Source organism: Saccoglossus kowalevskii, chromosome 22 (genome assembly GCF_978046115.1).
Source record: "Saccoglossus kowalevskii chromosome 22, keSacKowa6.1, whole genome shotgun sequence".
NCBI lineage: Eukaryota > Metazoa > Hemichordata > Enteropneusta > Harrimaniidae > Saccoglossus > Saccoglossus kowalevskii.
Window position 1 is genome coordinate 5,691,873 of NC_140662.1, and position 13,599 is coordinate 5,705,471.

Genomic DNA, 13,599 nt, shown 5'->3' on the forward strand with positions numbered 1-13,599 from the left:
AAGACATGTATACTTTACATACCAAAGATAAGAAAAACATTTCTACAAATGGGAAAATATTGACATGAAATAGACAAAGCTAAAAAAAACATCCGACCATTCGAATTACTTCTAAATATAAAAACATTTATAAATCGGAATTGTATTTCAATCAAAATAATGAGATATTTATAAAAGTAAAATAAACTTAATTTCTCATACTTCTAATTACCTTTAATATTTTTTTGGGATATTTTCTTTCAAGATTGTCAGAAGATGTGGGCCTAGTTTAAAAGAAAACGCTAATTTTAGGAGACTTTTTTTAAATGCTAATACAGGTTGACCTCGACATGCAAGTTCCGATCAACTACTATTACAGAGATATGGGGATGTGGTATCATTTACACACCAGTAGTTCATCATTTACTGATTAAATTACTTGAGGCAGAACAATTTTAATCGTTTTTAATGTAATACAGCCAATAGCCGAGTGCTCAATACAGTACTCGAATTGACAAATACAAAAAAGATAAACCTTACTCCTGTATTATAGAATGTGTAATTTTTGTTTTAATTTTTATTCAAATAGTAATATTTATTATATTATTTGGAAGCAGGAGAAATATAAACAAATTCAACCTTATAAAAACTGAACTTTAATATAATACTCGTGCTCAAACCGTAATTTGTGTTAGTTATAAACAAGGAATAAAAATAAACCCGGTATTCATAAAAGCATTTTTTTAAATTTTATTTTACGATGCTATTAGAGAGTAATAATGTTCTAAGAAACTAAGTAAACATAGTATATTAGTCTGAACTTAATAATTTTTGCTTAAACGTGGTTACACGAGATACGTTTGAAAACGCAGATCAGCATATCAAAGCAATCAGATATGTAGATATGAATAAAAGTAAATATTAGGGATACTATTGAAATATTTCCATATTGCTAAATCGTGTGTAAAAACAGGGTGATGAAATTTGTCACCAACAAAAAAAAATGCCTGCCTGCCTGCATAAGAAATCCACATTTGTGGGAAAAAAATATTTATGTCGTTAACAATAGCTACAAATGGATAGTTTTTAAGGTTCTATTAAATTGCAACCTATTGTGCAGCATACTACGTACAACCAACATTTAACAAATGTCAATTTTGAAGTTGCATTTTCACCGATATATGAATAAAGATGAATGTGTCAGGCTTTTTAACACTGACCAGAAACAATCATATACAATGATTTAGAATATACAAAAAAATATGCCACATAATCAACTAACCCTTCATTTCTCTCCTTCAATGAAAAGGCTATAGCATGTAAGTAGGTGCCATAAGGTAGTGACAAGGAAATAAGTTAATTAAAATATTTCGATCATTTATGAAATAAAATTACGGATTAGTCGAGTACGACTTTATTTTCACGACATAATAGACTGAGGAAAAACAATCCACAATTCACCGGATTCTGTCATAAATTCGCCCTGGGCCGTTAAACGGCAGTTTGGGTTTTTAAAAAAATAAAATGGGACCAAGACATTTTTCGGCAGTTTTTAAGGTGTTTTTTTTTAAAAATATTTTGGCATCATTTTTTTGGGAATTTCAATGGAGTCTAATTTAAGTTTTACCATTGTCATTGACGCCTATTCAAGATTTTGATGTTTAGTGACTATATGGCGTTTCGTTTCAACAATGAGCTGTTATCACTATTAACAATTGAAATTTTTTCTTCAAATGCTCAGTTTATCTTTTGAAAACAACTAATTTTAGGCGGTCTACTTTTTAATTCAGAAAGTAAAAAATGTATCAAATTTTAGATTAGCTTCTGTAATAGTTTCTTTCGTCTCGGTTGGTCAAACTGCCGTAGTTAAAAGTCGACATAGGTGAATTTTTCAATGAAAATAGAAGCCCCCCCCCCGAAATTGATTGTCATGTTTTGAAATTTTGAACCCCAAATAAGGACACACCAACCGTGAAATGCCCTGGTACTAATTAGTAAAGAAAATTAATGGGTAACCGAAAAGGAAGGCATAATTATATTTCTGTATATCGAAATAAGGTGTAATATCTAAATCATGTGCACCAAAATGAGTCTAATAACTCTTACACATGTATCAATGTTTAGTATTAACTATAACTGAAACCACAGCAAACCACAGCGTAGACAAAAGATGGAATCAAAATAGATTGTGAAGAATAAGTACGGATTTAGTGTATAATCTTCCAGTATGGGTAGAGTTGATGTATTTGGTAGTTATGTATAAATCTGTAGAGCTGGCAACAATTATTGGCTGCTGCAGTGAGTCACATTGTAGATCATAGTAAAATTCCCAGTATGGGTAGAGTTGATGTATTTGGTATAGTTATATATAAATCTGTAGAGCTGGCAACAATTATTGGCTGCCGTAGTGAGTCACATTGTAGATCATAGTAGAATTCCCAGTATGGGTAGAGTTGATGTATTTGGTATAGTAATATATAAATCTGTAGAGCTGGCAACAATTATTGGCTGCTGCAGTAAGTCACATTGTAGATCATAGTAGAATTCCCAGTATGGGTAGAGTTGATGTATTTGGTATAGTTGTATATAAATCTGTAGAGCTGGGCAACAATTATTGGCTGCCGCAGTGAGTCGCATTGTAGATCATAGTAGAATTCCCAGTATGGGTAGAGTTGATGTATTTGGTATAGTTATATATAAATCTGTAGAGCTGGCAACAATTATTGGCTGTTGCAATGAGTCACATGGTAGATCATAGTAGAATTCCCAGTATGGGTAGAGTTGATGTATTTGGTATAGTTATATATAAATCTGTAGAGCTGGCAACAATTATTGGCTGCTGCAGTGAGTCACATTGTAGATCATAGTAGAATTCCCAGTATGGGTAGAGTTGATGTATTTGGTATAGTTATATATAAATCTGTAGAGCTGGCAATTATTGGCTGCCGCAGTGAGTCACATTGTAGATCATAGTAGAATTCCCAGTATAGGTAGAGTTGATGTATTTGGTATAGTTGTATATAAATCTGTGGAGCTGGCAACACTTATTGGCTGCCGCAGTGAGTCACATTGTAGAAAAATTCCGAGTAGAGTTTATGTAATTGGCTTCGAAAAGTACATGCAACGAAATGACATTGCGGTCGAAATCTCTGTGCGAACATACAGTACATTTACATAGAACTAGAAGGACAATTGTTGACTATTACAATAAAACATGAAGAGAAGTACGTATTTCCAGTATATGTTGAATTGATGTAATTTTCACATCTGCATGGTGAACTTACGGGAATGTTCATAGAGTCAACTCCGTTATTGTGATTCCAATGAGATTATCCATAACTTGCTGCTTCCAACCATACATAATTAAATTAATGTTCTCCAATGTACACACCATGATGTCAATAATTCAGCTCTTGTCATAAGTGATGACATATCATATACAATACTTTGCCGTGAATTGAATCTCTATATATACATTAGCACGCAATGTAATGGTGAAAGTAATATAATTTAAATTTGTATACAATTCTCGTACATTTTTTTTCTTTATCAAATACTTTGTTATTTCATCGATGAAATATCAATTTATTCTTTATACATATATATATAATCTATCAGCTAATTAGTTTAAATTTGATTTTACGAAAAGGACAATAAAAATAGTTGGTAGAAGCTATACAACACAAATTGTAGTTTTATTTTAACATAGTTCTCTAAACTTTTTTTTATTCATTTCTATTTCTTGATTGAAAGATAATCAATTTATTCTTTCATACAATTCAATCATAAATTCACTAGGATGCAATTAGAATAATTAAATGCAAACATAAAAGTGAAACAAGTGAAAAGTGTTTTTTATATATATATATTATTTTTTTGACATGTAACACAAGTTTACTTACAAACTCAAACTGTTAATATTTAGAATTTAATTTACAGATGAATATTTACAAAATATTTTATGTTGTAATTTACAAAATGCATTTTACAATTAGAACATTGCATGCGATTGCATTATTTCGTAATTATTATCAAATCTTTCACATTAAACATACACTATAAATATTAAAATGTTATCAATCTTGTTATCCCCATCTAGAATGTTATTTACTTTAAAATTGTACAAGAAATACATACAGACTTGACAAACTACTTTCACCGAAAACCGCATTCTAAAAATGAATGTGGTTTTCCTAAAAATTTCAATTAAAAGAGCATTATGGGTAATCATAAATTTGTCATTTGTTAACCATTTGAATGCTACTATTTTTACCGCTAAAATTTTACAAACTCGTAATCAAATGTTTCGAAAAAAAAACATATGCAATTTTGTAGAAGATGACAAACGTTTATGTCCAATAATGTGGATTTAATAGTAAATAGCTTAATGTTTCACAAAAGCAGAAACGTTAAAAAAGTTAGTTGTTACCCAAATAGGAAGAAGGACATGATCGAGTTAATACTAACCAAAAACATACACGTGTAATAATATTGCATAACTAATTCTGAAATGAAGTTTGTTTGTAATACTGATTTCTTGTACTTAATGTTAAAGGGTACGTATAAAGTGCTAGTGGCCTCAGAGTACCAACAAATTAATATACATTTGTATTGATATTAGCAAAAAATGTTCGTTTGTTTGTATTACGTAATCTTGAATTACCCAATAAACAGCTGTGGAATCACGAACCAGTAGTGATTCATGCTTGTGTCACCACTATCGAGAATTTAATATAACTTCTACATACACAATTGCACATTATCAAGTAGGTTAGTCTCAACAAACAATTGACAGTTATGATTGTATTCATTCAGTATCCAGGGAATAAAATAGCTAGGTGATTACATTATTAGATCTCATGAAAATCGATTACAAAAACAAGGTTATTGAAAAAAAAATTATATGAAATGGTATGTCCATGAAACAAACGAATGATATCAATGGAAATAATCCACAAGAAGAATACACAATTTAGATCACCAACAGATTAAATATGCTAGTAGCAGAACATGAATTTGAGAGCCTACAGATGAGGTAATTGTTGAATGTAAATCGCATAAATATAACAATTTAAGAGGTGAAGGCATTATCATTGGCTTAGCCTATGATGGCAGATAGCTATGGTCATTACAAGGAGGTATTTCAATAATGAGATGAAAAGCTATATAGTGACATATTTCTTATACAATTAGTGTTACAATAATTTGAACAAACTCATTTCAATATACAAAAGAAACAAAGTAACCAAGTTTATCTAAATGAGCCGTTTAAATATACATTCAGATTATTTGCAATCACAACAGCGATGCATACCATTTCTCAATGTATACCAATGGGCACAAATCGGATTCAGCACCTTAAATTTTATTGAACAAACATCAAATGTTTTAGCTTCATAATTGAATCATTACGCCAGATTGGCAAATAAAAGAACAGAAGTTTCCTAGTTTGTTTAAAGAAGCAAATGTTGTACCGGTATTTAAACGTGGAGACAAAACTGAAGTTATAAATCATAGACCTATATCTCTATTCGTTTTTGAAAAAGTAATATTTGATCCTATTTTCAACCACATTTCAGAATATCAACATCAAACATCGATATACAGCAACTAACCTTGTGTTGTACATAGACTTTACAACAGAATGTTTTCATAAGAAACGCTTTTGACTCGGTAAATCACAGACTAGCTATATACAAACTTAAACACTATGGTATCTCAAATAGAATTTTGCATCCACTTTCTTCTTATACGAGTATACGCAAACAAAAGGTAGTTATTGATCATGTTCTGACTGGTCAATAATTATCTCAGGGGTACCCCAGGGCTCCCTAACATATACATAAATGATTTGCCCAATGTATGTAATACATTATCATGCCTGCTATATGCAGACCATGCTAAAATTTACAAGCCAGTCAAAAATATATCTGAATGCAGGCAATTGCAGACAGATATAAATAATATATTTCTATGGTGTCAACGCTGAAAATTGACGTTAAATTTCAACAAATGTTGTGTAATATCCTTTTCTAACAAATAAATTATGAATTTTGATTTAATTAATGAGTCACTGTCTAGGGTCGATTCAGTCAATGACCTCGGCGTCTTATTAAAATCAAACATGTCTTTTAAAGGTCATATTGATTATATTGTTAAAAAGTCGCTGAGAATGCTTGGCTTTATTAAGCGTAATAGTAAACATTTCAACCATATTAGTACTGTAAAATCATTGTTCTTTTCATTAGTTTGAAGCAGTTTTGTGAAACCTGTCACAAACATCTCACATTGACTCCATTGAAAGAGTGCAAAGAAAGTTTGTCAAATATTTTTTCTATCATCACACCTTCAATATGATACTGATAAATACTAGTTTATTCTTAGATGTGTAATTTTCATACAAATGTGTTAACAGCTTATGCGACTCGTCTAGTATTTTATCAGTGTTAAATTGTTATGTCCCAAATCTTAGTTCACGTTTTACCCCTCTGTTTTGTGTACCACACTGTCGTATTGATATATTCTCCACTTGTGAGATGCATGAACAATAATTATCGCGGAATGGTTCAGAACTTGATATTTTTAGTAGTTTGAGCCATTTTAAATGTATGTTTTTATTGTATATTTATGTATGCAAGTTATTGCATTTCGATTTATGTATGTGTGAGTGAGGAGTCTGTAAATGGGACTCATCATTTAACTGTCATATAGAATTTTGTACAACAATACTAATTTTCTAGTTAGTCAATACAAAATGGATTTATTTCATTAGGTTGTAAAGGCGTGTTGTAAGAATATACAGCTTTAAACTAGGAGAAACAGTGACCATCAAACGAAGGGGACATAATCAACAATAGAAAAGTTGTAATAGCTGAGATGAGACAAATGCAGAATGTGGTCAACTACATGCATTAACAAGAACATCAAACACAGCAGGACATTTACATCAATGTGAACATGGCAGAAACGCCTTCAGCAACGGCAGAATAGAATTAACAGCAAGGACAGCAGCAATGTCATTTAAAAGTAATTATATAAATGTTAACATCAACAGGAGAAGAATCTGCAGCAGCAATGACAACATTATTTGATATGTTTGCATGCAATCACTGATTCCAAGTTTATACTATTGTAATCTTCTGTAATCAACAATTATTATTTCAATACCAGGATAGAAAAGAGGAACCAGCAGAAGAAGGTGAAATTCGGGAGCAACGAGAAGGCGTACTCCCAGAACGTGAACTCCCAGAACGTGGAGATCAGCAGCAACAGCAGAACTGCCTATATACGCAGTGGCAACATCTAACACAGAGAGCAGGACATTTGCAGCGATTACAACAACAACAACAGCAACAGCAACAACACATCCAAGAACGCCCACAGCAACAACAAGTGACTATGGCGACAACAGCAGCAGGAGCAACAACAGCAGGCACGTCAACTATAGCAAGAGCAACAACAGCAGCTTCAGCAACATTGGCAGGAGCTACTGCAACATCAACATCAGTTGAAAGAACAGCAACAAGAACAACAACAACTTCAGATAGAGCAACAACAACAGCAGCAGCACACCAACAAATGATACACCTGCAACAGGAGCAGCAGAAACAACAATTGCAGGAGATGCAACAGCGGGAGCAGCAGCTTCAGGTACTACAGCAGGAGCAGCAAATTATGCAGCAACAGCAGCACCATCTCAGCCTAGATAGGCAGTGGCAACAGAAAAGCCTTCAGCAGCAGTAATTGCAGCGGCAGTGATGGCATTTAATGGGTGATTATAGAACATCAACAGGAGCACAACAGAATCTGCAGCAGCAATGACAACATTATTGGTTTGCATGCCATCACTGTTTCCTAGTTTATAATTTTATAATTAAACCAACAATTATTATTTCAATACCAGTAAAGAGGAGACCATCAGAAGAACCAGAAAAAGGGTAGGCAACGGCATCCAACAGGTTTAAAAGTAATTATAAAAATGGCAATGACATTAAAAGCAGCAAAACTGACATTTGCTTATGTTTGAATGCCATCATTGTATCACAGTTGTAATTAAAATATCTGATGTATGGAAGATAGTGAGTTGAGAAGACGAAACAAGAAGCATGTATTTTTATGTTTAACTACTATTAAATGTTATTATAAGCATACTAATATCTATCTAAATTTATTAAATTTACATTCTTGAGTCTGATAAATAGTGCATTCTTTTTTGAATTATTTATTACCTGAATCCCTAACAGAAAATCAGTTAATTCTTAAAAGTCAAGTTCAGATATTCAAATGTATATGTTCTTTATTGTATATTTCTAGTTGGACAATACAAAATGGATTTATTTAGTTAGGTTGTAAAGGCGTGTTGTAAGAATATACAGCTTTAAACTAGGAGAAACAGTGACCATCAAAAGAAGGGGACATAATCAACAATAGAAAAGTTGTAATAGCTGAGATGAGACAAATGCAGAATGTGGTCAACTACATGCATTAACAAGAACATCAAACACAGCAGGACATTTACATCAATATGAACATGGCAGAAACGCCTTCAGCAACGGCAGAATAGAATTAACAGCAAGGACAGCAGCAATGTCATTTAAAGGTAATTATATAAATGTTAACATCAACAGGAGAAGAATCTGCAGCAGCAATGACAACATTATTTGGTATGTTTGCATGCAATCACTGATTCCAAGTTTATACTATTGTAATCTTCTGTAATCAACAATTATTATTTCAATACCAGGATAGAAAAGAGGAATCAGCAGAAGAAGGTGAAATTCGGGAGCAACGAGAAGGCGTACTCCCAGAACGTGAACTCCCAGAACGTGGAGATCAGCAGCAACAGCAGAACCGCCTATATACGCAGTGGCAACATCTAACACAGAGAGCAGGACATTTGCAGCGATTACAACAACAACAGCAGCAACAACACATCCAAGAACGCCCACAGCAACAACAAGTGACTATGGCGACAACAGCAGCAGGAGCAACAACAGCAGGCAGGTCAACTATAGCAAGAGCAACAACAGCAGCTTCAGCAACATTGGCAGGAGCTACTGCAACATCAACATCAGTTGAAAGAACAGCAGCAAGAACAACAACAACTTCAGATAGAGCAACAACAACAGCAGCAGCACACCAACAAATGATAAACCTGCAACAGGAGCAGCAGAAACAACAATTGCAGGAGATGCAACAGCGGGAGCAGCAGCTTCAGGTACTACAGCAGGAGCAACAACTTATGCAGCAACAGCAGCACCATCTCAGCCTAGATAGGCAGTGGCAACAGAAAAGCCTTCAGCAGCAGTAATTGCAGCGGCAGTGATGGCATTTAATGGGTGATTATAGAACATCAACAGGAGCACAACAGAATCTGCAGCAGCAATGACAACATTATTGGTTTGCATGCCATCACTGTTTCCTAGTTTATAATTAAACCAACAATTATTATTTCAATACCAGTAAAGAGGAGACCATCAGAAGAACCAGAAAAAGGGTAGGCAACGGCATCCAACAGGTTTAAAAGTAATTATAAAAATGGCAATGACATTAAAAGCAGCAAAACTGACATTTGCTTATGTTTGAATGCCATCATTGTATCACAGTTGTAATTAAAATATCTGATGTATGGAAGATAGTGAGTTGAGAAGACGAAACAAGAAGCATGTATTTTTATGTTTAACTACTATTAAATGTTATTATAAGCATACTAATATCTATCTAAATTTATTAAATTTACATTCTTGAGTCTGATAAATAGTGCATTCTTTTTTGAATTATTTATTACCTGAATCCCTAACAGAAAATCAGTTAATTCTTAAAAGTCAAGTTCAGATATTCAAATGTATATGTTCTTTATTGTATATTTCTAGTTGGACAATACAAAATGGATTTATTTAGTTAGGTTGTAAAGGCGTGTTGTAAGAATATACAGCTTTAAACTAGGAGAAACAGTGACCATCAAAAGAAGGGACCATAATCAATAATGGAAAAGTTGTAATAGCTGAGATGAGACAAATGCAGCAAAATGTGGTCAGCTACATGCATTAACAAGAACATCAAACACAGCAAGACATTTACATCAATATGAACATGGAAGAAACGCCTTCAGCAACGACAAGTAGCGGCAGAATAGAATTAACAGCAAGGACAGCAGCAATGTCATTTAAAGGTAATTATATAAATGTTAACATCAACAGGAGAAGAATCTGCAGCAGCAATGACAACATTATTTGGTATGTTTGCATGCAATCACTGATTCCAAGTTTATACTATTGTAATCTTCTGTAATCAACAATTATTATTTCAATACCAGGATAGAAAAGAGGAATCAGCAGAAGAAGGTGAAATTCGGGAGCAACGAGAAGGCGTACTCCCAGAACGTGAACTCCCAGAACGTGGAGATCAGCAGCAACAGCAGAACCGCCTATATACGCAGTGGCAACATCTAACACAGAGAGCAGGACATTTGCAGCGATTACAACAACAACAGCAGCAACAACACATCCAAGAACGCCCACAGCAACAACAAGTGACTATGGCGACAACAGCAGCAGGAGCAACAACAGCAGGCAGGTCAACTATAGCAAGAGCAACAACAGCAGCTTCAGCAACATTGGCAGGAGCTACTGCAACATCAACATCAGTTGAAAGAACAGCAGCAAGAACAACAACAACTTCAGATAGAGCAACAACAACAGCAGCAGCACACCAACAAATGATAAACCTGCAACAGGAGCAGCAGAAACAACAATTGCAGGAGATGCAACAGCGGGAGCAGCAGCTTCAGGTACTACAGCAGGAGCAACAACTTATGCAGCAACAGCAGCACCATCTCAGCCTAGATAGGCAGTGGCAACAGAAAAGCCTTCAGCAGCAGTAATTGCAGCGGCAGTGATGGCATTTAATGGGTGATTATAGAACATCAACAGGAGCACAACAGAATCTGCAGCAGCAATGACAACATTATTGGTTTGCATGCCATCACTGTTTCCTAGTTTATAATTAAACCAACAATTATTATTTCAATACCAGTAAAGAGGAGACCATCAGAAGAACCAGAAAAAGGGTAGGCAACGGCATCCAACAGGTTTAAAAGTAATTATAAAAATGGCAATGACATTAAAAGCAGCAAAACTGACATTTGCTTATGTTTGAATGCCATCATTGTATCACAGTTGTAATTAAAATATCTGATGTATGGAAGATAGTGAGTTGAGAAGACGAAACAAGAAGCATGTATTTTTATGTTTAACTACTATTAAATGTTATTATAAGCATACTAATATCTATCTAAATTTATTAAATTTACATTCTTGAGTCTGATAAATAGTGCATTCTTTTTTGAATTATTTATTACCTGAATCCCTAACAGAAAATCAGTTAATTCTTAAAAGTCAAGTTCAGATATTCAAATGTATATGTTCTTTATTGTATATTTCTAGTTGGACAATACAAAATGGATTTATTTAGTTAGGTTGTAAAGGCGTGTTGTAAGAATATACAGCTTTAAACTAGGAGAAACAGTGACCATCAAAAGAAGGGACCATAATCAATAATGGAAAAGTTGTAATAGCTGAGATGAGACAAATGCAGCAAAATGTGGTCAGCTACATGCATTAACAAGAACATCAAACACAGCAAGACATTTACATCAATATGAACATGGAAGAAACGCCTTCAGCAACGACAAGTAGCGGCAGAATAGAATTAACAGCAAGGACAGCAGCAATGTCATTTAAAGGTAATTATAGAAATGTTAACATCAACAGGAGAAAGAAAATCTGCAGCAGCAATGACAACATTATTTGGTATGTTTGCATGCAATCACTGATTCCAAGCTTATACTATTGTAATCTTATGTAATCAAGAATTGGTATATCAATACCAGGATAGAGAAGAGGAACCAGCAGAAGAAGGTGAAATTCGGGAGCAACGAGATGGCGAACTCCCAGAACGTGAACTCCCAGAACGTGGAGATCAGCAGCAACAGCAGAACTGCCTATATACGCAGTGGCAACATCTAACACGGAGAGCAGGACATTTGCAGCGATTACAACAGCAGCAGCAACAACACATCCAAGAATGCCTACAGCAACAACAGCGACTATGGCGACAACAGCAGCAGGAGCAACAACAGCAGGCACGTCAACTATCGCAAGAGCAACAACAGCAGCTTCAGCAACATTGGCAGGAGCTACTGCAACATCAACATCAGTTGAAAGAACAGCAACAAGAAGAACAACAACTTCAGATAGAGCAACAACAGCAGCGCCAACAAATAATAAACCTGCAACAGGAGCAGCAGAAACAACAATTGCAGGAGTTGGAACAGCGGGAGCAGCAGCTTCAGGTACTACAGCAGGAGCAACAAATTATGCAGCAACAGCAGCACCATCTCAACCTAGATAGGCAGTGGCAACAGAAATGCCTTCAGCAGCAGTAATTGCAGTGGCAGTGATGGCATTTAATGGATGATTATAGAACATCAACAGGAGCACAACAGAATCTGCAGCAGCAATGACAACATTATTGGTTTGCATGCCATCACTGTTTCCTAGTTTATAATTTTATAATTAAACCAACAATTATTATTTCAATACTAGTAAAGAGGAGACCATCAGAAGAACCAGAAAAAAAGTAGGCAACGGCATCCAACAGATTTAAAAGTAATTATAAAAATGGCAATGACATTAAAATCAGCAAAACTGACATTTGCTTATGTTTGAATGCCATCATTGTATCACAGTTGTAATTAAAATATCTGATGTATGGAAGATAGTGAGTTGGGAAGATGAAACAAGAAGCATGTATTTTTATGTTTAACTACTATTAAATGTTATTATAAGCATACTAATATCTATCTAAATTTATTAAATTTACATCCAAGAGTCTGAAAATAGTGCATTCTTTTTTGAATTATTTATTACCTGGACCCCTAACGTATATTGTATATGTTGCTAGTCATATTCGCCTACAGACTCATCAGCCAGTGTAAGTGGTGAATCAGTAGCTAGTTATGGTGGACCTCAGTTGATGCCAGTGGATTTCCAGTTGATTATGGTGGACCTCCAGCCGATTCCGATAGATCGCTAGCAGATCTACCGGATTTACCAATCAATCAAGTAGAATCACCAGGCGATCCACTGAACATAGAGGTGATGGAACAGCAGGTGCATGGTTACCATTAAAATGTTCAGTATTGAAATATCACATGTATTAAAAAACTGCTCCTTATTCAATTTTAGAACTGTTCCTTCACACCTATTTTTGTTTATCTTTCCATTTGGAACAATGTTTAGAAGTATATTGATTGAATTTATTTTAGGGCAAATTAAATACAGACAAAAGATGGCTGAATACTAGTCATTTTAGATTTTTCATTTGCTTAGAAATGTTATATTTACACATTTGCTATCACATAGGATTGTATGTTTTCAATCTGTTTATTACAATTGCATAGTGAAGCTGCAAGCAGCATGTGACCAAACCAAGGGCCATGTTGTTTGTGCAGGTGAATTGGTTAAAATGGAAACTGTCATACAGATTTCACAAGGTCGATTCTCATACGTATATAGTGCACAATAAAAAGACAGTGAAGAAGACAGTCAATAATGCATA